General features: G+C 52.6%; 1 pseudogene; it reads right to left on the bottom strand.

Annotated features, from left to right (window-relative positions):
* Window positions 1–2,617: 2,617 nt before the first annotated feature.
* On the bottom strand, window positions 2,618–11,280 carry LOC137466529 (zinc finger protein 420-like; annotated as a pseudogene).
* Between the last annotated feature and the right edge of the window lie 10,749 nt (window positions 11,281–22,029).

Raw genomic sequence — 22,029 nt, 5'->3', positions numbered from 1 at the left:
GATTTTCTCAGTTCTTATGAATTTGGTGGTGGGTTTTGCACAAAAAAGGTATTTCTATAAACCATCCAATTAGAGCTGGGGCTGTGGCCAGGTCCTGACTCCATCTGGGTGGGGGATGGTTGATGATGAACCCAGATGTTTTCTGCATCCAAATCAACGGGAGTTTGAGAATGATGATCTGGAGGTGATTTTCCAACTCTGCTGATTTGAGGTTTATCAGCAGTTTGTTCTGGTTTGAAAGCAAAACCAGTGAGAGTTTACAAGTCAGAAATACAACTTATTGGAAAAAGGGAAAGGAAACAAAATACATGCAATTAATACAAAAGGGAGACCACTGACAAAGTCAGAATACAACCTGACACCCCTTTGGCAAGTGTGTTGGTAGCAGTCCAAACTGGAGTGGCTGCAGTCCTCTTGGAGTGGCAGATGTGGTTTCTGTTGGAGCAGTGGTCCTGTAAAAAAAGTGTAGTCGTCCAGTGGAAATCCCAGCTGTGTCTTCTTGGAAACCTTTGGGAAGGCTGCCTGCCTGTCCAAAAATCCCAGAATATATCCAGGTGGGAATGCTTAGCTCCTCCCCCCTGGGCGGAGCATCTCACAGTGGGCTGATGTCATTCCCAGTCATGCAGTGGGTCCTTGATCACCTGTTAAACAGAAACTGCTCCTGGAGGGAGTTATCTCTGAGTCGTGTGGCAAGACGTTGATGGACCATTAACAGGAGATAAGGAAAACTGCCCAGAAGACAACTGCTGCACAGATGGCAATAGAAAACATCCTGCTTCTCAATCCTGGACACTGTTGCAGACTCTGGGATGACAGTCAGTGTTTTAGTGCTTGATAATTATATGATGTCACCTCAGATGGATTTCTAATAGTTGTTGGACTTTCTTAAGCAGTTCTCTGTTTCAGGATTTAACCGTTCTCTGTTTCAGGACTGAGAAGGACCTTCAAGGATGTCAAAGATCAACATCTCCAGTCAATGGACCTTCTCCTGAGACTCAGCTGTTTGGACTTTGAAACATGAGCATTCTTTGCATTGTTGTTTGGGTTTCTTATATTGTAAGCCTTGTTTTAGAGATTTGATAGAAGTAGATGTTCTACAGGTAAACTACCTCCTTGATCATTCTACATCAGCACTTGATTGAGGTTCTGATTGACAACCAGCAAATTGCTAAGGGAACCTCTGGAGATGTGTTTGCTCTCTCTTCTGCAAGGGCCCTGCAGAAGAATTGCAAACACAGCTCCTTCCTTTTTTTATTATAATAAACACGGGGAGATGTGGCAATCACATTCTCTGAACAGAGGGACATAATTCTCTCTCTCAGGATTTTTCCTGGAGAAGCACAGAGAGAACAAGAGGGAACAATTCTTATCCGCTCCGTTTGTTTGTGCTCACATGGAATGTGGCATGGAGATTGTATGCCCAAGGTGATTGCTTGATTGGATTCTGGTGATGGTTGTTTGGATTCATGGACCAATTGGATCCAACAGCTGTGTCCAGACTCTCGGCAGGGAGTCACGGGTTTTTTGTATTTAGTGATAGCTCCTGTCAGTGTAATATAGTTATGGTATATTATAGCATAATAAAGTACTTAATTACCTTCTGAAATCATTGGAGTCAGATGCCAATCATTCTTCCCAGATGGGGATTGCCTTTTTACTGATGGGGGGGTCACACATGCTCTGGGGGGGGACACACACATCCCCTGGGGATCCCCCTCACCTTCTCCTGCAGCACCAGGAGGATGAACATCAACATGGGGACCCCAACCCCTGGAAGTATCTTGGGGGAGTGGGGTCTGGTGGCTGCTTTGGGGTTCTGGGGGGTCACGACCACCCAAAAAACCCCTCCCAGCCCCACAGCTACTCCCGGACACCTCAACCATCCCACAGCTCCCAGCCAGGACACCCTCAACCACTCCCTGCAAGATAAATGACCCCAAGAACCAGCCAAACCCCTTTCCATCTCCCCAAAGACCCACCCAAATTCTCTCCAAGCCACACAGCCTTGTCAGGGACCCAAACCTCCCTCACAGACCCTGCCAAGCCCCTTCCCAGCACCACAAATGCCCACAAGATTGACAGAAGCCTTTCCCAGTCCCCCCAGGAGCCCCTAAACCCCCTCCCACCCCCCACGGCACTGACCAGGAGAGGTTGGTGGACAGGAACATCCACAGCCCACAGCAGCTCAGGCACTTGAGCAGCAATTTGGGCACTTTGGGAAGGCATCTCAAATGGAGAGACCCAGGCCAGACACTGGGACAGACAACCAGAATTCCTGGAGAACAGCTGGTCTCAGGTGGGCATGTTCTGCTGGCACACCTATGAGATGATGGCCATGTCCTCTGGCTTTGACAACCTCAGAACACCCAAATTCACCCAAATATTGCCTTGAACCAACCCCAAATTCACCCCCCAAATCCCAGTAAAGGGTGCAGCTTTCGATCTCTTTGTTTAGTTTCTTTATTTTCACCCCAGTTTTCGTTGATGCCACCAGAAGAAATAACTGGACAGAGCAGGTGAGATTTATGGGGTGTAAAGTCAACAAATCACTTCTTCCCAATGAATTACCGGTATAGATCAGAGTCCTGATGGATATTCAGGAGGACGTGGAGACCACCAGCCAGCTGTCTTCTCAGCAGGGATCACTGGGAATGTGAGTCACCAGGGCTCTGAACAACGTGGGTCCTGCAGTGGGGGATGGAGCTGGAGCAGCGCACGAAGCTCTTCCCGCACTCGGGGCACTCGCAGGGCTTCCCTTACTGGTGCCTCCGTTGGTGTCTGGTCAAGTGAGAGCTCCTGGAGAAGCTCTTCCCACACTGGGGACACTCGTAGGGCCTCTCCCTGGTGTGGATGTGCCGGTGCCTGACGAGGTGGGAGTTGCGCTTGAATCCCTTCCCGCAGTCGGGGCAGCGGAAGGGCCTCTCCTCGGTGTGAATCCACTGGTGATTAAGGAGAATGGAGCTGGTCTGAAACCTCTTTTGACACTTGGGACACTCGTAGGGCCTCTCCCCGCTGTGCATCTTCAGGTGGGCAATCAGGCTGGACCTGTAACTGAAGGCCTTCCCACACTCGCCACACGTGTAGGGCTTCTCCCCGGTGTGGATCCTCTGGTGGACAATCAGGTCGGACCTATCTCTGAAGCCCTTCCCACACTCCTCACACTCATAGAGCCATTCCCCAGTGTGGATCATCTGGTGACGGACCAGGTTGTAGCTCCTCCTGAAGTTCTTCCCACACTCCAAGCACTCGTAGAGTGTCTTCCCGTCATGAACCTGCTCACGGACCACCAGCTCTGAGCTCTGGCTGGAGCTCTGTCCACCTGCCTGCCCCAGGGTGGGTCTTTCCTCCTCAGATCCCAGCGATCTGCGTTTACAGCCCCTCCTCGTGCGGCATCTCCGGGGCTTTTCCTCCCCGTTGGGTTCTTGCGCTGTGGAGCCGCTCAAAACGGCCTCTTCCACGAGGTTCTGCTCCGGGGATTTTTCCTCCCTGCTCTCCATCCTCAGCTCCTGCTCTGGGGGAGGAAGGACAAGGAGCGGATGGGATTTGCCTCCGTGCCACAGGGAAGGGCAAGGAGATCCCCCCAGTGCGTCCCCGGCAGGACGGCACCAGCAGCGGGGCTCTTCTGCAGCCGGGGGTCGTGCTGGGCTGGGAGATGGAGCAGGAGAGAGGGGGAAAGGGGCACTGACTTCCTCCTCACCTGCCTGGGTGTCCCAGGGCTCCTTCCTCTTCCTCGCAGCCTCCTCCTCCATGTGGGGAAGGTCTGGGGATGGGACATTTTCTTTTCGGAAGAAAACAAGGGGTGCGCACATTGAGTTTTGTACTGGTTTGGGGCAAACCAGGGGGGGAATTTATGCCAGAATTACAATTTAATAAGAAAATCAAGGTCAAGGCAATGATACAGAAACACTGACTTAATCTGGCAGTCAGGATATAGCCTGACACCCCGTTGGTCAGGGTGGTGGTAGCAGTCTGATGAAATGGTGGCTGCAGTCCTGTTGGAATGATTACGTGATTCTGTCGAAGCAGGGATCCTGTGGAAGGGTCTGGTCTTCCTCTGAAGGTCCAGTGGTTGTTATGGAGCTCTTGTCCTCTGGGAATCCAGTAGGCAAGGTGGTCCTGGTGTTGCAAGGGTGAGATTTTATCCAGGTAGGAATGCTTGGTTCCTCCCCCTGGGCGGAGCATCCCACAATGGGATGATGTAATTTTATCAGTCCTGCAGTGGCACTCAATGGCCCATTAACAGAAGACAGCCCCTGGAGGGCGTTATCAGGGCTGAGTCATGGAAGAGATAAAGAACACTGCCCCACCTGTTTATCACAGTTTATGAAGATGGTGACTGAGAACATACTTTGGGTTACATCTTACATTGCACCCTGAAACAGTGAGGCAATCCCTGCTCGGGGTGGGGGGTGAACACCACCCCCCTTACCCAAACTGGCTCAGGTGTAAAACCCCCACCCTGGGAAGTCCCCACACACAGTGGACAATGTCACACTTGCCCCCCCCCAGGGGAGGTCTCTGTCCCTGTCACTCTCTTGCTCTCCCCTCTTTTCTCTTTCTTCCATCTCCCCCCCTACCTCACATTTACTGTTCAATAAAATCCACTTTGGATTTGGTCTTGTTAGCCTTAACCCTAATTGGGGCAGAGGCATCTCTCTAACAATTTTATTAACCCGATTGTGACATTATTTCAGTGCAGAGAGTTCAGGGCACTGTTCTCTGACTCCAAGTGCCTTTGACAAGAGCATGGTTCCCTCCTCTGAGGAGGTTCTAGCTCTTTCTGGAGGAACTCTTGGAAACTTGGACACAGTTTCCTCTGAGGGACTTATGGGAGAACTTATGAGGAAAATGGCTGTTGTGGGTGTGTCGTGGTTTGACATGGAAGTGATTTTTTTTTTCTTCAGGAAGTTGGGTCAAACCAATCAGTGGTCAAGTTTGGATATTGGCACCTGAAATGACCACTGAAGATAGGGATACGCCTCTGAGAACACAGGGGGTTAAAAGCAGGAACTCCCAAGAGCTCGCTCTCTTTGGTTCCAGTCAGGGTGCTGTGCAGACCTCCCCTGCCCAGCCATGGGGCTGGGTGGGGGAGGGGAAGCCATGCGGCCTGGTCGAGGTGAGCCGAGGGGTAGAAGGACTGGAACCGAGCCAGCTCCTGTGGACGGAAGGGTAGAGAGAAGCGGAGATGTCTTTGTCATTCCCCCCCCCCCCAGAGAGAAGAGATAGAGAGTCCGGACGGCACCTGTAACTTTGCCGGCGCGGAGGAGAAAGGAGGGGGAGGAAGGCGCCCAGCCTTGGCCTTGAGTATCGGCTGCTGGGCAGAGATATCAGTCGTCCAGGGAGTCTGAACTTTTAACCCTTTCCTGAGAAACGAAGGCTTTGTAAAATATTACTCCTCCTTGATTTGAAGTAGAAGAGAGACAGTCTGGGATCCGAAATGATGGAAGAAGAAATTCTCGAGTTGGAAGGAGATGATGGAGTGGCTTGTGGCTGGACTTCTCTTGTTAGCCATAGACTGAACCAAATTCTCCTAACAGAAGCTGCACTTAGGGTGGTGCGTTGGTGTGCCAGGAGACCTGTTTCAGTGATTACCAGCAGAGGAGTAGAGGGAAAGTGTGGAGAAGCCCTCTATCTTCAAGGAAGAAGAAGAGGAGCAGAAGACCTCTATTCTTGGACCCTCAGCCCCAGGGGAAAATGGGGGGGACTGTAGTCCCAAAATGAGAAACTGAACTGTTGTCTCTTTTGGTCCACGGCAAAGCATCCTTAAAGGAGCCCTATGAGCAGTCTGTCCATGCACGGTGGTGAGAGCACTGTGACATGGAAGGAGAGTGTCACCATGGCAAATTTTCTTCGGGCGATTGCCATGTGTGACATGGAAACACAAGGGTGGCAATTGTGTTTCCTGGGGGGGGTCTGTGGCACAGGAGAGACTCCTGTCTCCCTTGAAAGACTGAGTATTCGAATATCTGAAGGGTGGCAACTTGATCAGGATCCTGGGTGGTGTCTCACTGTTGAGTTTGTTTAGGAATTAGGTGGGAGGAGGAGGGGTGTTTTAGAAAGTCTTCATCCAGGATTTAGTGTTTGTAGTTTTCCTAGTAGAAGTAGTTTAATAAAGTTCTTTCCTTAGTTACTAAGTTTGGGCCTGCTCTGCTCTGTTCCTGATCACATCTCACAGCAATTATTTTAAAAAGTATATTCTCATGGGGGCGCTGGCATCGCGCCAGTGTCAAACCATGACAGGGTGGCCAGTGTAAAGAAAATATTTTGTTGTCCTTCCTTGAAAAGTTTGTTAAAATCACTGCAGGAAAGGGACCAAATGATACCAGCGAAACTGACAAGGTTCATTCACCCCAAGGCGAGGAACACAAGGCTGCTAAAAGTCCTACAAGAAGCCCAGCTCAAGTAGCTAAATTCCCAATTAAGTCCCGAATTCACAGGCTTGAGGGCCTTGCCAAATGTGAGAATCATAATTCTCTTTGTGCCTGTCGCCTTTGCGACAGCTACACAGAGCTTTCCCTTCCTTTTAATAACCTCTGTTGGGCTGAACTTCCACTTTTCTTTTTTCAGAACCTGCCAGCAGCTGAGCTGGAGCTGTGCAGGAACCGATGAAACTTGGAATTGCCACAGAATTGCTTCTATTGTCAGTTCATTCATGTTTGGGACTTGTTTGTGTTTTCATCCCACGTGACTTGTGGGAAGAGCAGGGCTGGTGACCAGGGGCTCTGTGTCCCTCCCACCACTGAGTGTACTTGGGGCTGGGGGGGCTCTCCAACCTTCTCATCCCTGGGGAGGCCGGGGGGGTCTCTGTCCCTCTCATCCCTTGTGTGACCTCACCCAAGCATCATCGGGCTCCGAGGGACAGAGACACCCCCAAACCCCCAGAAGGGCTGAACCTGGGATTTGGTTTGGGCCTGAGGGTTTAGGAAGGGGCTGGAACTGGGGCTGGGGTTGGAGTTGGGGCTGAGATTTGGATTAGAGCTGGGATTGGGGTTACGGCTAGATGTGGGATTGGCTTTAGGGCTGGAGTTGGGATTGGGTCTGGAGCTAGACGAGGCTGGCACTGGGATGAGATTAAATACAGAACTGTGAGTGTGTCTGAACGTGGAGTGAGATTGAGACCAGGATCAGGGTCAGGTTTGGGACTGAGTGCACGCAGGGCAGGACAGGGGGGATGTCACTGCAGGATGTCCCTGGCATTGTCCCAGCCCTCCTCAGGCACCTCCAAACACGGGGGGCAGCTGGTTGCTCCAAGATCCAGGTGCTCCCACACTGCCCCTCAATACCAGGTGAGCGTTCCCTGAGGGCAGCCCAGACTGTGAACCTTGGGGGTCAGGGATCAGCCTTCACATCCCTGTGGGAGCAGCTACAGATGTGACAAGAGATTTTTCCCCCCGTTCTTCCCTGTGGAAGGGTGAAGCCCAGCTGCCCTTTCCTTCTGCTGCCTCCTCCTCTCCTCAGCGAGGATGTCAAACTCCCCAGGAGCAGGAAAATCCCCATTCCCTGTTGCCTTGTGGCTGCAGCCTGGAACATCCACTCAGAACAAAGAACTTTCTGACAGCCCTGCTGAATGACACCGGGAGGAGGTTTTGAGAAAGGGAGGAAATTGTACTTTGATAGGAAATAAAGTTACACAATTATTTCTTTCTGTCCCATTCATTTTCAGTCAGCTGCAGTTCTGTTTGCAGAGTGCCACCTTCTCAGCTGATTGTGTTTGTGTCCTCCTTTCTCTCCTGCCTCTCTTTGCCTGCTCTGTTTCTCTCTCCCTGTCTCTGTCCTGGCTGGTAAGATAAGCATATATTCTATTTGCCATCTGTTGGAGGTGGGGCAGGTATCTTCTGTTCAGCTGGGCAGTTTTCTTATCTCTTCCAAGAACAATGTCTGCCTCTGGGGAGATATCTTCTGTTCATGGGCCATTGAATGACTCACAGTGTGACTGATGGGGTTACATCATCCCATTGTGAGATGCTCCACACAGAGGGAAGAGCCAAGCATCCCTACCTGCAAAAAATCAGCATTTCTGGGACATCAGAACAGCCTCTTCGCTGGATTCCCAAAGGAGCAGCTTCTTCTCCGCTGGATTCCCAGAGGAAGACCAGGCCCATCTACTCTATCACCAGACCTTCAGAGAAAACTACACCCTTCTACAGGACCACTGCTAATTATCTTTTATCTTCCTCTCTTCAAAACACAGAAAATAGGGGTAAAAATGAACAAATTTACCAAAGGCATCTAAAGCCTCACATTTTACTTGTGTTTTGGGGAATCTTGGATTCCAGGAGACATTTAGGATGATATGGGGGTGGGGGAGGGGGGTATTTGGTTTAGTTGTCCTTATTTCTTGGCACTCCAAATGACAAGAAGGTTATCTGTCATGTCAAAACCACTCAATGCCACTGAAAACTACTGAATCCCACCCCAAAATCGCTCAATTCCACCACTTCTCAGGGTGAAATTGGATTGGAAAGGGATTGGGCAAAGTGGCATGCAAATCAGGAGGGGTGAGATGGGCATTGGGTGAGGCAGGATGGGTGGGATCGGGTTTGGGAGGTGTGAAATGGGGGAATCCAGCTTGGGAAGGGGGTCTTGATGTCCAGGAGGGGTGGGATGGTTTGGGACTGGGGAGGCGGTCTGGAGTCTGGAATGAGACAGCCAAAGTTTGGGGAATGATTAAGATAGGGGGAGCCCATTATTGAGTGAGTTTTTGAATAGTCTACATTCATGAAGAGATCCCGGGGTATCTCACACTCCTGAGGCAGTTTTGGGGCACTCCCCAACTCTTGGGGGGTTTCCTGAGAGCAGCTCCATGGAGCCCCATTGCCAGGGGTGGCTGCCACGGGCACGAGCTCAGAGCTGTGCCAGAGTCCATGGCCTCGGTGCTGGAGAGCAGAGAAATGATGACCGGCCCCAGACATCTCCAGTGTGTGTTTGTGGAGGCCTGCGAGCTTACTGGGGAGAGGGCAACAGCAATCCCCTGGAGAAATGCACCTTAGGCTCCGGGCATCCCTCACAGCTCAGGGTGAGGACAGAAGCTTCCCCCCAAGGTGCTCTGCAGCACTATGTTAATTTGTCCCAGTTCTGTCCTCCCCATTGACCCATTGGCCTTTCCTACCCCTTTTACCCTCATATGTTCATGTTCTAGCAAATTCTCCCTTCCCTGTCTTCCCCTTGGTTTATGTCCCCGCCTATCCACCCTGGCATTCCCTATCAGTCCCTTTCCCTGTGTACCACCCCTAAACCCTCAGATCCCTGATGCTCTCCTCCACCCCCCTCTTTCCCTGTATTTATACCCTAAACCCTCCTTTGTCTTTGTCTTGAACCCCTGGACCGCTGAGCGTCAGACCCTCACAAACCCTCGCTGGAGCTCCATGCCCGGACCCTCCCGTGTCTTCACTGCCGAGCTGCTCCGTGTGTGTGTGTGTGTGTGTGCTGGGGCTCTCGTGGCTCCTGCCCGTTAGCACAAAACACTCTCAGGGAAAGTTGTGCCCGCCACCACCCCAGACCACAACAGTGTCCCTTGGGACCAAGAGGCCATTGTGACACCGTGGAACCAAGGAGAGCATTGCTGCCCCTGCCAGACCTCATGGAACCAAGGATCCATGGGGACACTGCCAGGCCCAAGGATCCAAGGGACTTTGTGACACCAAGGGGTCCCATGGAAGCAAAGGGACATTGTGACACTGGGAGGCCTCATGGAACCATGGAGACCATTGGGACACTCTGGGGCCTCATGGAACCATGGTGACACCAAGTTGGCCGGGAGTGCTGATCTGCTGGAGGGTAGGAGGGTTCTGCACAGGGCGCTGGACAGGCTGGATCCAGGGCCCAAACCCAACAAGGTGAGGTTTAACAAGTCCAAGTGCCGGGTCCTGCACTTTGGCGATAACAACCCCTGCGGCGCTACAGGCTGGGGACAGAGGGGCTGGACAGTGCCCAGGCAGAAAGGGACCTGCAGGGACTGATGGACAGCAGGCTGGACATGAGCCAGCCGTGAGCCCAGGTGGCCAAGAAGGCCAATGGCTCCTGGCCTGGATCAAGAACTGTATTGTCTTGAACCAACCCCAAATTCACCCCCAAATCCCAGTAAAGGGTGCAGCTTTCAATCTCTTTGTTTAGTTTCTTTATTTTCACCCCAGTTTTCGTTGATGCCACCACAAGAATTAACTGGACAGAGCAGGTGAGATTTTATGGGGTGTAAAGTCAACAAATCACTTCTTCCCAATGAATTACCGGTATAGATCAGAGTCCTGATAGATGTTCCTGCCCCTGTGTTCATCCAGGTGCCTATAGAGTTTAAGGAGGATGTGGAGACCACCAGCGAGCTGTCTTCTCAGCAGGGATCACTGGGAATGTGGGTCACCAGGGCTCTGAACAATGTGGGTCCTCTGATGGGGGATGTAGTTGGAGCAGTGCAAAAAGCTCTTACTGCAGCTGGGGCACTCACAGGGCTTCCTTACTGGTGCCTCCTTTGGTGTCTGGTCAAGTGAGAGCTCCTGGAGAAGCTCTTCCCACACTGGGGACACTCGTAGGGCCTCTCCCCGGTGTGGATGCGCCAGTGCCTGATGAGGTGGGAGTTGCGCTTGAAGCCCATCCCGCAGTCGGGGCAGTGGAAGGGCCTCTCCTCGGTGTGAATCCGCTTATGCTTGAGGAGACTGCAGCTGGTGTGAAACCTCTTTTGACACTTGGGACACTCGTAGGGCCTCTCCCCGCTGTGCATCTTCAGGTGGGCAATCAGTCTGGACCTGTCTCTGAAGGCCTTCCCACACTCGCCACACGCGTAGGGCTTCTCCCCGGTGTGGATCCTCAGGTGGACAACCAGCTTGGACCTATCTCTGAAGCCCTTCCCACACTCCCCCACACTCATAGGGCCTCTCCCCACTGTGGATCATCTGGTGACGGACCAGTTTGTAGCTCCTCCTGAAGTTCTTCCCACACTCCAAGCACTCGTAGGGCCTCTCCCTGTCATGAGGCTGCTCATGGACCACCAGCTCTGAGCTCTGGCTGGAGCTCTGTCCACCTGCCTGCCCCAGGGTGGGTCTTTCCTCCTCAGATCCCCGTGATCTGCGTTTACAGCCCCTCCTCGTGCGGCATCTCCGGGGCTTTTCCTCCCCGTTGGGTTCCTGCGCCGTGGAGCCGCTCAAAACGGCCTCTTCCACGAGGCTCTGCTCCGGGGATTTGTCCTCCCTGCTCTCCATCCTCAGCTCCTGCTCTGGGGGAGGAAGGACAAGGAGAGGATGCGATTTGCCTCCGTGCCACAGGGAAGGGCAAGGAGATCCCCCCAGTGCGTCCCTGGCAGGACGGCACAGGCAGCGGGGCTCTTCTGCAGCCGGGTGTCGTGCTGGGCTGGGAGATGGAGCAGGAGAGAGGGGGAAAGGGGCACTGACTTCCTCCTCACCTGCCTGGGTGTCCCAGGGCTCCTTCCTCTTCCTCGCAGCCTCCTCCTCCATGTGGGGAAGGTCTGGGGATGGGACATTTTCTTTTCGGAAGAAAACAAGGGGTGCGCACATTGAGTTTTGTACTGGTTTGGGGCAAACCAGGGGGGGAATTTATGCCAGAATTACAATTTAATAAGAAAATCAAGGTCAAGGCAATGATACAGAAACACTGACTTAATCTGGCAGTCAGGATATAACCTGACACCCCGTTGGTCAGGGTGGTGGTAGCAGTCTGATGAAATGGTGGCTGCAGTCCTGTTGGAATGATTACGTGATTCTGTCGAAGCAGGGATCCTGTGGAAGGGTCTGGTCTTCCTCTGAAGGTCCAGTGGTTGTTATGGAGCTCTTGTCCTCTGGGAATCCAGTAGGCAAGGTGGTCCTGGTGTTGCAAGGGTGAGATTTTATCCAGGTAGGAATGCTTGGTTCCTCCCCCTGGGCGGAGCATCCCACAATGGGATGATGTAATTTTATCAGTCCTGCAGTGGCACTCAATGGCCCATTAACAGAAGACAGCCCCTGGAGGGCGTTATCAGGGCTGAGTCATGGAAGAGATAAAGAACACTGCCCCACCTGTTTATCACAGTTTATGAAGATGGTGACTGAGAACATACTTTGGGTTACATCTTACATTGCACCCTGAAACAGTGAGGCAATCCCTGCTCGGGGTGGGGGGTGAACACCACCCCCCTTACCCAAACTGGCTCAGGTGTAAAACCCCCACCCTGGGAAGTCCCCACACACAGTGGACAATGTCACACTTGCCCAGCCCAGGGGAGGTCTCTGTCCCTGTCACTCTCTTGCTCTCCCCTCTTTTCTCCTTCTTTCCATCTCTCTCTCTCTACCTCACATTTACTGTTCAATAAAATCCACTTTGGATTTGGTCTCGTTAGCCTTAACCCTAATTGGGGCAGAGGCGTCTCTCTAACAATTTTATTAACCCGATTGTGACATTATTTCAGTGCAGAGAGTTCAGGGCACTGTTCTCTGACTCCAAGTGCCTTTGACAAGAGCATGGTTCCCTCCTCTGAGGAGGTTCTAGCTCTTTCTGGAGGAACTCTTGGAAACTTGGACACAGTTTCCTCTGAGGGACTTATGGGAGAACTTATGAGGAAAATGGCTGTTGTGGGTGGCCAGTGTAAAGAAAATATTTTGTTGTCCTTCCTTGAAAAGTTTGTTAAAATCACTGCAGGAAAGGGACCAAATGATACCAGCGAAACTGAAAAGGTTCATTCACCCCAAGGCGAGGAACACAAGGCTGCTAAAAGTCCTACAAGAAGCCCAGCTCAAGTAGCTAAATTCCCAATTAAGTCCTGAATTCACAGGCTTGAAGGCCTTGCCAAATGTGAGAATCATAATTCTCTTTGTGCCTGTCGCCTTTGCGACAGCTACACAGAGCTTTCCCTTCCTTTTAATAACCTCTGTTGGGCTGAACTTCCACTTTTCTTTTTTCAGAACCTGCCAGCAGCTGAGCTGGAGCTGTGCAGGAACCGATGAAACTTGGAATTGCCACAGAATTGCTTCTATTGTCAGTTCATTCATGTTTGGGACTTGTTTGTGTTTTCATCCCACGTGACTTGTGGGAAGAGCAGGGCTGGTGACCAGGGGCTCTGTGTCCCTCCCACCACTGAGTGTACTTGGGGCTGGGGGGGCTCTCCAACCTTCTCATCCCTGGGGAGGCCGGGGGGGTCTCTGTCCCTCTCATCCCTTGTGTGACCTCACCCAAGCATCATCGGGCTCCGAGGGACAGAGACACCCCCAAACCCCCAGAAGGGCTGAACCTGGGATTTGGTTTGGGCCTGAGGGTTTAGGAAGGGGCTGGAACTGGGGCTGGGGTTGGAGTTGGGGCTGAGATTTGGATTAGAGCTGGGATTGGGGTTACGGCTAGATGTGGGATTGGCTTTAGGGCTGGAGTTGGGATTGGGTCTGGAGCTAGACGAGGCTGGCACTGGGATGAGATTAAATACAGAACTGTGAGTGTGTCTGAACGTGGAGTGAGATTGAGACCAGGATCAGGGTCAGGTTTGGGACTGAGCGCACGCAGGGCAGGACAGGGGGGATGTCACTGCAGGATGTCCCTGGCATTGTCCCAGCCCTCCTCAGGCACCTCCAAACACGGGGGGCAGCTGGTTGCTCCAAGATCCAGGTGCTCCCACACTGCCCCTCAATACCAGGTGAGCGTTCCCTGAGGGCAGCCCAGACTGTGAACCTTGGGGGTCAGGGATCAGCCTTCACATCCCTGTGGGAGCAGCTACAGATGTGACAAGAGATTTTTCCCCCCGTTCTTCCCTGTGGAAGGGTGAAGCCCAGCTGCCCTTTCCTTCTGCTGCCTCCTCCTCTCCTCAGCGAGGATGTCAAACTCCCCAGGAGCAGGAAAATCCCCATTCCCTGTTGCCTTGTGGCTGCAGCCTGGAACATCCACTCAGAACAAAGAACTTTCTGACAGCCCTGCTGAATGACACCGGGAGGAGGTTTTGAGAAAGGGAGGAAATTGTACTTTGATAGGAAATAAAGTTACACAATTATTTCTTTCTGTCCCATTCATTTTCAGTCAGCTGCAGTTCTGTTTGCAGAGTGCCACCTTCTCAGCTGATTGTGTTTGTGTCCTCCTTTCTCTCCTGCCTCTCTTTGCCTGCTCTGTTTCTCTCTCCCTGTCTCTGTCCTGGCTGGTAAGATAAGCATATATTCTATTTGCCATCTGTTGGAGGTGGGGCAGGTATCTTCTGTTCAGCTGGGCAGTTTTCTTATCTCTTCCAAGAACAATGTCTGCCTCTGGGGAGATATCTTCTGTTCATGGGCCATTGAATGACTCACAGTGTGACTGATGGGGTTACATCATCCCATTGTGAGATGCTCCACACAGAGGGAAGAGCCAAGCATCCCTACCTGCAAAAAATCAGCATTTCTGGGACATCAGAACAGCCTCTTCGCTGGATTCCCAAAGGAGCAGCTTCTTCTCCGCTGGATTCCCAGAGGAAGACCAGGCCCATCTACTCTATCACCAGACCTTCAGAGAAAACTACACCCTTCTACAGGACCACTGCTAATTATCTTTTATCTTCCTCTCTTCAAAACACAGAAAATTGGGGTAAAAATGAACAAATTTACCAAAGGCATCTAAAGCCTCACATTTTACTTGTGTTTTGGGGAATCTTGGATTCCAGGAGACATTTAGGATGATATGGGGGTGGGGGAGGGGGGTATTTGGTTTAGTTGTCCTTATTTCTTGGCACTCCAAATGACAAGAAGGTTATCTGTCATGTCAAAACCACTCAATGCCACTGAAAACTACTGAATCCCACCCCAAAATCGCTCAATTCCACCACTTCTCAGGGTGAAATTGGATTGGAAAGGGATTGGGCAAAGTGGCATGCAAATCAGGAGGGGTGAGATGGGCATTGGGTGAGGCAGGATGGGTGGGATCGGGTTTGGGAGGTGTGAAATGGGGGAATCCAGCTTGGGAAGGGGGTCTTGATGTCCAGGAGGGGTGGGATGGTTTGGGACTGGGGAGGCGGTCTGGAGTCTGGAATGAGACAGCCAAAGTTTGGGGAATGATTAAGATAGGGGGAGCCCATTATTGAGTGAGTTTTTGAATAGTCTACATTCATGAAGAGATCCCGGGGTATCTCACACTCCTGAGGCAGTTTTGGGGCACTCCCCAACTCTTGGGGGGTTTCCTGAGAGCAGCTCCATGGAGCCCCATTGCCAGGGGTGGCTGCCACGGGCACGAGCTCAGAGCTGTGCCAGAGTCCATGGCCTCGGTGCTGGAGAGCAGAGAAATGATGACCGGCCCCAGACATCTCCAGTGTGTGTTTGTGGAGGCCTGCGAGCTTACTGGGGAGAGGGCAACAGCAATCCCCTGGAGAAATGCACCTTAGGCTCCGGGCATCCCTCACAGCTCAGGGTGAGGACAGAAGCTTCCCCCAAGGTGCTCTGCAGCACTATGTTAATTTGTCCCAGTTCTGTCCTCCCCATTGACCCATTGGCCTTTCCTACCCCTTTTACCCTCATATGTTCATGTTCTAGCAAATTCTCCCTTCCCTGTCTTCCCCTTGGTTTATGTCCCCGCCTATCCACCCTGGCATTCCCTATCAGTCCCTTTCCCTGTGTACCACCCCTAAACCCTCAGATCCCTGATGCTCTCCTCCACCCCCTCTTTCCCTGTATTTATACCCTAAACCCTCCTTTGTCTTTGTCTTGAACCCCTGGACCGCTGAGCGTCAGACCCTCACAAACCCTCGCTGGAGCTCCATGCCCGGACCCTCCCGTGTCTTCACTGCCGAGCTGCTCCGTGTGTGTGTGTGTGTGTGTGCTGGGGCTCTCGTGGCTCCTGCCCGTTAGCACAAAACACTCTCAGGCACAACAGCAGTCTTGTCATGCACCGGCGCATCCACACTGGGGAGAGGCCCCACGAGTGCAGGGAGTGTGGGAAGAGCTTCAGGAGGAGCTGCGACCTGATCAGGCACCAGAACATCCACACTGGGGAGAGGCCCCACGAGTGTGGGGAGTGTGGGAAGAACTTCAGGAGGAGTTCCCACCTGCTCAGGCACCAGAACATCCACACTGGGGAACAGCCCTACGAGTGTGGGGAGTGTGGGAAGAGCTTCAGGCAGCGTGCTGCCCTGAGCAGGCACCAAAAGATCCACACTGGGGAGAGGCCCTATGAGTGTTCCAAATGTGGGAAGGGATTTGGGATCAGCTCCCATCTCCTCCGGCACTATCTGGTTCACACGGAGGAGAGGCCCTTCTGCTGTCCCGACTGCGGGAAGGGATTCAAGCACAACTCCACCCTCATCACCCACCAGCGCATCCACACCAGGGAGAGGCCCTACGAGTGTCCCCAGTGTGGGAAGAGCTTCTCCAGCAGTTCTCCCTTGACCAGACACCAACGGAGGCACCGGTAAGGGAAGCCCTGCGAGTGCTCCGAGTGCGGGAAGAGCTTCGTGCGTTGCTCCGGCTCCATCCCCACTGCAGGAACCACGCTGGGCACAGCCCTGGTGACCCACATTCCCTGTGATCCATGCTGGGAACACACCTGGCTGCTTCTCCTTTTGGTTTGGCCTTAATTTTCTTGGGATTCATCTTCATCCCTTGAAAGCAGCTAAAACAGGGGTGAAAAGAAAGAAATTTATCAAAAATGTCAAAAGTCTCACCATTTCATATGGTTTTGAGGGGGAATTTAGGATTTGGAGACATATTCTGGAGGATTTGTGCATTCTGGGGTGATTTTGGGCAATGTTCTTCTCATCTTTGCACTCCAAATGTCAAGAGGGATCATCTGTCACCTCAAAACCACTCAAATCCCACCGGAAACAACTGAATTTTATCCCATAAGGGCTCAATCCCACCTCACAATGGCTTGTTCCCACCTCAAAAAAACTCTGTCCTGCACCAAACTCACTCGATTCCACAGCTGCCAGGGTGTGATGGGGTTGGAAGGAGATCGGGAGAAGTGGGATCCAAATTTGGAGTGGTGGGATTGGGATTGTGTGAGGCTGGGTGGATGGGATGTATTTGATAGCAAATAAAACTTTCAGAGTTACTGATTTCTGTCCCATTCATTGTCAGTCAGTTGCTGTTCTGTTTTTCAGATTGCCACCTTCTCAGCTGATTGTGTTTGTGTCCTCCTCTCTCTCCTGCCTTTCTTTGCCTGCTCTGTTTCTCTCTCCGTGTCTCCCTTGAGCCAGGGCAGCTGCCACCAAAGACCCTGCCCTGATTTAATTCCCGGTGCAGGAGCTGCAGCAACCATGGGTGAAGTTAGGAAGGCTGGCAGTGAAATGTCACTGTAAGGATTGGGATCGTATGGACTGGGGTTGTAGAGCCTGAGATCCCATGGACTGGGATTTCACAGGCTGGGACCATATGGATTAGGACTATAGACTGGCACCATCCAAACTAGGCCCATATGGACCAGGATGGCTGTACCAGAATGATGTGAACCAAGGCGGTCCTGCCCTGCCCAGGGGTCCCTCCCAGTTCCACCCAGGGATGCAGCCAAAACTCCCCGGAGGGAACGCAGAGGTCCCAGAGGGATCCCAGTGCCAATCGCATTTCCAGTCCCGTTTGCAATCCTGGTGCCGGTCCCAGAGAGATCCCAGTGCTGATACCGCTTCTGGTGCCAGCCTCAGTGTCCGTCTTGGTCCTTGAGCACTCCCGGTGCTGATTCCAGTCCTGGTGTCACTCTTGATCCCAGGGCAGTGCCGGTCCCAGTCTGGGCCCCGGAGCGGTGCCAGTCCCTGTCTCAGTCTGGGCCCCGGAGCGGTGCCAGTCCCTGTCCCAGTCTGGGCCCCGGAGCGGTGCCAGTCCCTGTCTCAGTCTGGGCCCCGGAGCGGTGCCAGTCCCTGTCTCAGTCTGGGCCCCGGAGCGGTGCCAGTCCCTGTCTCAGTCTGGGCCCCGGAGCGGTGCCAGTCCCTGTCTCAGTCTGGGCCCCGGAGCGGTGCCAGTCCCTGTCCCAGTCTGGGCCCCAGAGCGGTGCCGTTCTCGGTGCCAGTGCTGGTGCCGGTTTCAGTGCTGGTCTCAGTCTTGGTCTCGGAGTGGTTCTGGACCTAGTGCTGCTGCTGGTGCTGGTCTTGGTCCCAGAGTGCTTCCAGTGCCAATCTCAGTCTCGGTCCCGGTCCCAGAGCGCTGCCAGTCTCGGTGCTGGTTCCGGTCTCGGTCTCAGTCCTGGAGGGCTCCTGGTCTCGGTCCTGGTCCCGGTCCCAGAGCAGTCCCAGTGCAGGTGCCAGGTTCCAGTCTCCATCCCAATCCCAGTCCTGGAGCACTGCCGGTGCCAGTCCCAGTTCCGAAGCGCTCCTGGTGCTGGTCCCAGTGTCAGTCTTGGTCCCAGTGCCAGTTCTGGTGCGGTTTTGTTCTGGCTCTCGGTCCTAGTCCTGGTGCTGGTCCTGTAGTGGAGCTGATCTCAGTTCCAGGGTCGGTCTCAGTCTTGCTGCTGGTGCTGGTTCTGCTGCTGGCTTTGGTCTCGATCCTGGAGAATTTAAGCCCATTTGAGTGATTTTAGGCCAAACTGGGCAGGTTTAGGGTGGCTTTCAGATCCCTTGGAGTGATTTCAAGCCTTTTAGGGTGGATTTTAGGCCCCTTTGGCTGATTTTAGGCCAAATCTGGTTGGTTTTAGGGTGGATTTTAGATCCCTTTGGATGATTTGAGGCCCATTTGGGTGGAGTTTGGGCCCAATTGGGTGATTTTAGGATAAAATGGGCAGGGTGGATTTTAGATGCCTTTGGCCGATTTCAGGCCAAATCTGTTGGGGTTTAGGCCCATTTGGGTGATTTTAGGATAAACTGGGCAGGGTGGATTTTAGATGCCTTTGGCTGATTTCAGGCCAAATCTGTTGGGGTTTAGGCCCATTTGGGTGATTTTAGGATAAAGTGGGCAGTTGTAGGGTGGATTTTAGACCTCTTTGGATGATTTTAGGCCCATATGGGTGGATGTGAGGTCTCTTTGGGTAATTTTAGGTCAAACCAAGCCCTTTCACGGTGATTTTGGGTCCCTTTGTGTTATAGATGGATAATGAGAGGATTTGCTCTCACAATGAAGGGATGAATACTGTGTGAATACTAAGAGAAGCTTTATTGATGTATAATTATGTTGCTGTAGTCTGTTGTTTCGATGCCCTCTGTTCTCCCCACAGTCCCTTTCCCCCGTACTGTTACCGTCAGACAGCCCGAGTCATCCAGCACAGGCAGAAAGAAGGCGTGCACAAAAACTTGTTCCTAGGGGGAGGGGGTGTGGCATGACGGCACCTGACCCTCCAATCGAGTCGCAGGAAAGCAGACTCCACCAATGAACAGCAGAGAAGAGTTGACTGACAGCCTGTGGGAGGGGCCAGGGTCGGCTGAGGTAACCCCCCGGGGTATAAAAGGCGAAGCTTCCATCTTGAAGACGAGCCAGCCACGTGGTCGGCAGCCACGGGGGAAGCTCCCAGGCATGTTTGTCCTTATTTAGTCCTTTTGTTGTAATTTTTGTTAAGGCTGAATAAGCCTTTTAAAAATTTTAAAGTGAGCGGTCATTTCTCACAGTAACCAAGGGTTCCTTTACTGGAGTTTGGTGCACAGGAGAAACACCAACCGTATCTTCTCAAGAGGTCAAAATGACACAAAATTTTACTGGCAAAGTACTGAAAATCAAGAAACTTTGGAAAAAGATTTAATAAAATGTCCAAGTCGACATAAAACACTTACCATAGCAGTAACGTCATTACCTCAGCCCATTACACCTGGAAACCCTGAAGCACTGAAGTTGTTGAGGTACCAAAGATGTTCCATATCAAGAGCATTAGAAGGAGAAGACAGAGAGACAGGAAGACAGAAGCTCCACAGAAAGAAATGCATATGGCTACCAACTGCTGGGGTTCCAGTGTGGGTGAGACACAAACCCCAGGAGAAGGCAGGGTACGGACCGTAGCCTGAGCACGTGCTCCGTGTTTTAAGCCCCTGCGCCTTCGTGGGCCTCCCCCCAAGTGGGACTTTGATGGCTCGGGCAATCAGAGCCTGGGTTAGGTCTGGCTGCTGTGGGACTGATTGACAGCTCATCCCAAGGTGTCTCAGGACATCAATCTCATCCAACCTCTGACAGCGACCATGGTGACCCTATGGAGCCTCATGGAGCCGTGGGTGAGTTGTGACACTGCGGCCCAAGGACACCATGGTGACACTGGGGAACCTCATGGAGCCATAGGTGAGTTGTGACAATGCAGAACCAAGGAGCCTTTGTGACACATCAAGGCCCTGTTGGAGCAAAGAAACCATTGCTGACAGACCAGAAACTCATGGAACCATTGGGACAATGCAGATCCGAGGACACCATGGTTACACTATGGAACCTCATGGAAGCAAAGAGGCCATTGTGACACTCTGGTGCCTCACAGAATCAGGGGGACCATTGTGAAACTCAGGACCCCTATGGAACCAAGGGTCAAGGATGAAGCTGTGGGGCCCGTAGAACCAAGGAGCCATTGTGACACAGCGGGGCCGCAGGGAGCCAAGGGGCCATGGTGACATTGCAAGGCCTCAGGGAAGCCAGGGGCCATTGTGACACTACAGAAGAAAGGAGAACATTGTGACACTACAGGGACTCGTGGAATCATGGAGACCATTGGGACACTGTGGGATCACGGGGACAGGGAACAGGTGAGGCTGGTTTGGCCTCCCGGGGGCTGCTGGACAGGTCTGGCTGACCTTGGCATGTCGAGGGCTGCTTCTCATGTGCCCCTGAAGCACTGGGGCTCTGGGCTTTCCTTCCTATGGGAGAGAACTGTCCTGCTCCTCCAGGGGCCTATGGCCAAAACTGGGATTCCTTCTCCAAATTTCCTTAACTGCAAAGATTGTTCCCAGATGAAATCTGCCAGGAGACACAGATCTGGCTGCTTTGGCTATCTGGGGGCCACCTCTCATCTGCCTTTGAGACACTGGGACCACGTGCTTTTCTTTCTTATGGGAAAAAACATCCATCTCAACTAGGCACCCATGGCCAAAACTGGGCAACTGCCTCCAGAATTCCCTATATCCAAGGATAGTTCCCAGGCAAAAGCTGCCAGGACTGATAAGTCTGGCTGGCCTTGGCTTCCGGAGGGCTGGCACTCATCTACCTTTGAAACACTGGGGCTCTGTGCTTTCCTTCCTAATAAAAAAAAACTCTTCTTCCTGTCCAGGCACCCACAGCCAGATATGAGATTGCACCTCCAAAACACCCTATGTCCAAGGATAGCCCCTGGACAAACAGTGCCAGGACAGACAGGTCTGGCTGGCTTGGCCTAAGGGTGGCCACCTCTCATCTTCTTCCAAAGCACTTGGACTTCATGCTTTACTTTCCTATGGGAGAAAATCATCCATCTTGACCATGGCCAAAATTGGGATTTCACCTCCACAACTCTACATCCAAGGATTGCTCCCAAGTGAAAGCTGCCAGGACAGACAGGTCTGGCTGCCCTTGGCCTCTTGGGGGCTGCCTCTCCTGTGCTGTTGAAACACCGGGGCTCTGTGCTTTCCTTCCTATGAAAAAGAACCATCCTTCTTATCTATGCAGAAACGGCAAAACTGGGGTTCCACTTCCCAAATTCCCTATATCCAAGGGTTGCTTTCAGATAAAAGCTACCAGGACAGAGAGGTCTGGCTGGCCCAGGCCTCTGATGACCACCTTTCATCTACCCCTGAAACACCGGTGTTCCGTGCTTTCCTTCCTATGGAAAAGAACCATCCTCCTCCGGGTGTCCATGGAGGAGGAAATTGGGATTCCAGCTCTAAAATTCTGTATATCCAAGGGTTGCTCCCAGCCAAAATCTGCCAGTACCATCAAGTCTGGCTGGCCTTGGCCTCTGGTGGCTGCCCCTGCCACACTGGGGCTCGGTTCTTTCCTTCCCATGGAGATCACTGTGACACTGTGGGGACCTCATGGAACCAAGGGGATCATTGTGGCACCACTGGAGCCCATGGAACCAAGGGGCCGTGGTGACACAGCGGGGCTTCATGGACCCAGAGACCATTATGACTCTGTGGGGCCTGATGGAACCATGGAGACCATTAGGACACTTCAGGGCCTCGTGTCACCAAGGGGGCATTGTGACACCCCAGGGCCTCCTGGAAGCAAGGGACCATTGGGACACTGT

The sequence above is a fragment of the Anomalospiza imberbis genome, unplaced genomic scaffold, assembly GCF_031753505.1.
Source record: "Anomalospiza imberbis isolate Cuckoo-Finch-1a 21T00152 unplaced genomic scaffold, ASM3175350v1 scaffold_255, whole genome shotgun sequence".
In the NCBI taxonomy this organism is placed as follows: Eukaryota; Metazoa; Chordata; class Aves; order Passeriformes; family Viduidae; genus Anomalospiza; species Anomalospiza imberbis.
The sequence above is the reverse complement of the archived record's forward strand: the minus strand, read 5'-3'. Positions and strand labels throughout refer to the sequence as shown.